The 4103-nt window shown below is 49.4% G+C and overlaps 1 protein-coding gene and 1 long non-coding RNA gene across 12 annotated transcripts in view; one reads left to right on the top strand and one right to left on the bottom strand.

The window, feature by feature from the left end:
• LOC102681644 (ankyrin-3-like) overlaps positions 1-4103 on the bottom strand; it is an 80239-nt gene that overhangs the window by 11290 nt on the left and 64846 nt on the right. The window lies entirely within an intron of this gene.
• Positions 1-4103, top strand: part of LOC116186105 — a 13857-nt gene that overhangs the window by 2276 nt on the left and 7478 nt on the right. The window lies entirely within an intron of this gene.

Below are 4103 nucleotides of genomic sequence, written 5' to 3'. Positions count from 1 at the left end.
TCGGTTTTTTTTTCTTTTTCTTTTTTTTTTTTTTTTTGGACCGATAAATCTCGTTATCGATGAATATATAAAACATTTTTGGTGGTGGATAATATTATAATGTTAAAAAATAGCATAAGAAAACCTGGAAACATGCATTAAAGAATTGTTAAACAAAGTTAAAACGCAAAAACTGAAAATAATAACAGCAAATAAATAGAAATAATGGTAAACACGTTGTTTTTTACATATGTATTTTCTACGGTCGATCACGATGTATCTTCTTTTCATTTAGATTTCTCATACTATAAAGTGGGCAATCGCGACGATCGATTAGATTATCAAAAAAAAAAAAAAAATATGATACAAGTTTGAAATACGTAATTTTTTGAAACAGTGATCGCAAAAGCGATAAACTTATCACGTATTTGTTCGTCGTATTTTTAGATAGATAAAAAAAAAAAAAAAAAAAAAAAGGAAAATACACACTTTATAGTACGTTTGACGTTGTTGCTTCGTAAAAGATCGTGTAAACATTAGTACACTAAAAGTGATTAAGATCAAGAGTGTTAGATATTCATTACGAATGATAAGAGTGCAATGGCCTTCTTAGGCCATTTTGGTACGACTACCAAAACATAAGTTATAGAAAAGCATCAACTTAATTAATCATGTTACACACAGCTGGTATGTAATATTTATATAACGCAAATTATTGCAAGATACCTTCAATTCTACTGTCAGTGTACTCGGCGGGACTGGGTGGTGGGGTCGCTGCCGTCCGCACAGACTTTGTTACGACTGTGGTGACGGTTTGTCGTGTGCGAGGCTCGAGGTGCTCTACGTTTCTAAATACATTTAATATCCTAACCGTCGAACTACTACTATCCGACGAACTACTAGGGCTAACCCGTTCCGTCGAGGAACTAACTCTTTGTGGAATGCGAGATACTTTCTTGAACATCGATTCCCCGCCACCATCGCTGTCCTCGATCCCTCTTTCGGACAGCCTGATCCGTGCCTCGGAATCTAGCTCAGAAAGTGGATCGTGCGTATCGAAAACCGAATAAGCAACTTTCGCCGCCGATTTTTTTGACGATTCTTTCTCGTGTTTCCCCGTTCCACCCTCTCTCGATTCACCCTCCTCTTTCCTCTCTTTCACGAACATCGTGTCCACGTTTTCGTACAAATGGACGTCCGGCTCGTGTTGGAAGTGCACCTTGTCCCACGCGGAGTCGCGTTTCATTTCTTCCAGAAACTCGGCCACCGCGCTTTTAGGGTCGCTACTAACCGCGATGAATCTCTGTCCTACTTGACTCGATAATTTCTCTCCAAAAATTCTTCCGGTGTCCCTCTCGCTGCCAACTTTACCCGAATCCGATACTCTCTGCGCGCTTTTAACCTTGCCTTTCCCACTTTTCCCACTTTCCGCGAGGCCAATTTTTTCCGCGGCAACCTCGACCTGTTTCGATTTTTCGGACGCTGCCACGCGGCCGCGAGCCTCTTCCTCGATTGCCTCTTTCTTCGTCTCGTCCACGAAATCTTTAACATCCCCGGAAATTTCATCGGCGGCGTGTTTCGCGCTTTTGATCAAACCGGACAAGAAACCACCGCTCTTCTCCTTCGCCTTCTTACCCTCCTTCCAAGCTTTATCCTTCGCTGCTTTCGCGCCATCCATCGCAGTATCCACCCCAGAGCTGATTTTCTCTTTCACGATCGAGCTGTCTTCCTTCGTCTCCTTGACCAATTTGTCCCTCGTCGTTTTCGCTCCATCGCTCACATCCCGACCGATTGTTTCCACTTTTGCTTCCGTTTTCTTTATTCCATCGGTAATTTTAGCGCCTACAGCTTTCCCAACTTCCGACACCTTTTCACCGATCTTGTCCTTCGTATCCTTCGCCGCAGTTGCAACTTTCTCTCCGGCATCTTTCGCATCCGCCACCGCTTTGTCCCTCGTCGCTTCGACGTTCTCGGCGATTTCTCGCGCTCGAGTTTCCGTTTTTATTTCCACGATCTTCGCTCCATCCACGACTTTATCCGACACCTTTTGCACACCAGCGGTTACTTTCTCACCGATCTTCTCCTTGGCGTCTTTCGCGCCAGTCGCAATCTCGTCTTTAACCGCGTCCGCCTCTTTCGCTTTAGCGACGAATGCTCGGCGAGCGCGCGCCTCCTCCTCGACAGCTTCCTTCTTCGTCTCGTCGAAGAATTCCTTAACCTCGCCCGAAACCTCGTCCGCCGCATGTTTCACGCCTTTGATCAACCCCGACAGAAAACCGCCACTCTTTTCTTTCCCCTTTTTACCTTCCTTCGAGGCTTTGTCTCTCGCCTCCTCCGCGACCCCAGAAGAAATCGCTTTCTCCCTCGCAGCATCGCCTTTAATTTCCTCCGATAAAGGGTCCTTCGTCGTTCTTGCGACCGATTCCGTTTCTCNCCGCCAATTCGCTTCGCTCCATCCACCAATTTAGCGGATACAAATGAACCAGCGTCCGATACTCTCTCCACGCCTTCGGATATTTTCTCACCGACACCGTCCTTAGCATCTTTGACGGATGTTGCGATCGCGTCCTTAACGCCCTTCGCGTCGGAGATTGCTTTGTCCTTGACAGCTCTACCACTCTCGACGGCATCTCGAGCAGCTGCTTCGGTTTTTGCCTCCACTCCTTTCGCTCCTTCTACGATTTTTCCGCTCACAATTTTCCCAGCGTCCGATACCTTTTGCACTCCCTCGGTTATTTTTCCTCCAACTGCGTCCATCGCGTCTTTCGCGCTTGTCTTCACCTTATCTTTCGCATCGTTCCAGTCAGCCCCGGCCTTATCCTTCGCCGCATCCGCTTTCCTCGCCAACGCTTCGCGCGCCCGCGCCTCCTCCTTCGCGGTCTCCTTCTTCGTTTCGTCAACGAACTCCTTCACCTCCTCCGACACTTCGTCCACGGCATGCTTCGCGCTCTTTAGTAATCCGGAAAAGAAACCGCTACCCTTTTCCTTCCCTTTTTTAGCATCTTTTGCTACTTTATCTTTCGCCGATGACGCAGCATCCGCTGCCGTGTCCGTTTCTTTCTTAACTTCTGTTCCTACTTTCTCCTCCTCTCTCGCCGCTTTTGCACCATCGCCTATATTTTCGGCCTCAACTTTCTTCGCGNNCGTCCACTGCTACTTTCTCTCCCACCGCTCGTTTACCCGCTTCTGATACTTTCTCTCCACCCTCGCTCGCCTTCTCCTTCACTTTATCCTTCGCGTCTCTCGCGACAGACGCAGCTTTATCCTTGGCGTCCGTCGTTGTTAATTTATCTTTTGCCGCTTTCGCGCTATCGACCGCGTCACGAATCGCAGCATCCGTCCGCTGTTCGACTCGTTTCACCCCCTCGCCAACCGCTTTGCCAACGTCCGATACTTTTTCGCCCGCTGCCTTCTCGGCGTCCCTCGCCTCCGCAGCTGCCTTGTCCCTCGCCTCGCGGGCTCGAGCTTCTTCCTCCGCTGCCTCTCTCCTAGTCGCGCCCAGAAATTCCTTCACCTCGTCGGCAACGTCGTCGGTCGCCTGTTTCGCTCCCTTGAACAATCCCGTAAGGAAGCCGCTACCCTTCTCCTTAGCCTTCTTAGCCTCCTTCGTCGCTTTATCCTTCGCAGAGGTTGCACCCTCGACTAGCGCATCTGTCCCCGAGGAAACTCGTTGCTTCGTACTTTCGACATCGTCTCGAATTTCTTTACATACTCTGTCCTTCGTCCCTTTCGTCTCGTCCGCCGCTTTTCCAACGGCTGCTTCCACTCTCCCCACACCAGCCGCCACTTTTTCCCCAACCGCTTCGCCACCCTCCACCACTCTCTCCGCGACTTTATCCCTGGCATCCCTCGCAGAGGCGATCGCTTCGTCCTTGCGATCCTTCACGCCAGCCGCCACTTTATCTCTCGTCGCTTTTGCAGCGTCTCCTACTTGTCTCGCCCCGGCTTCCACCCCCGTGCCAATCTCCTTCGCGCCATCCGTCACTTTTTCGCCAACAGCTTTACCAACCTCGGATACCTTTCGCACACCTTCCGACACCTTGTCGCCAACTTTGTCCTTGACGTCTCTCGCAATTGCGATTCCTTTGTCTCGCGTCGCGTCGACGCCCTTTCCCAATTTCTCG

The sequence above is a fragment of the Apis dorsata genome, unplaced genomic scaffold (genome assembly GCF_000469605.1).
Source record: "Apis dorsata unplaced genomic scaffold, Apis dorsata 1.3 scaffold_429, whole genome shotgun sequence".
Lineage (NCBI taxonomy): Eukaryota > Metazoa > Arthropoda > Insecta > Hymenoptera > Apidae > Apis > Apis dorsata.
This window is presented reverse-complemented; position numbering and strand designations above follow the sequence as displayed.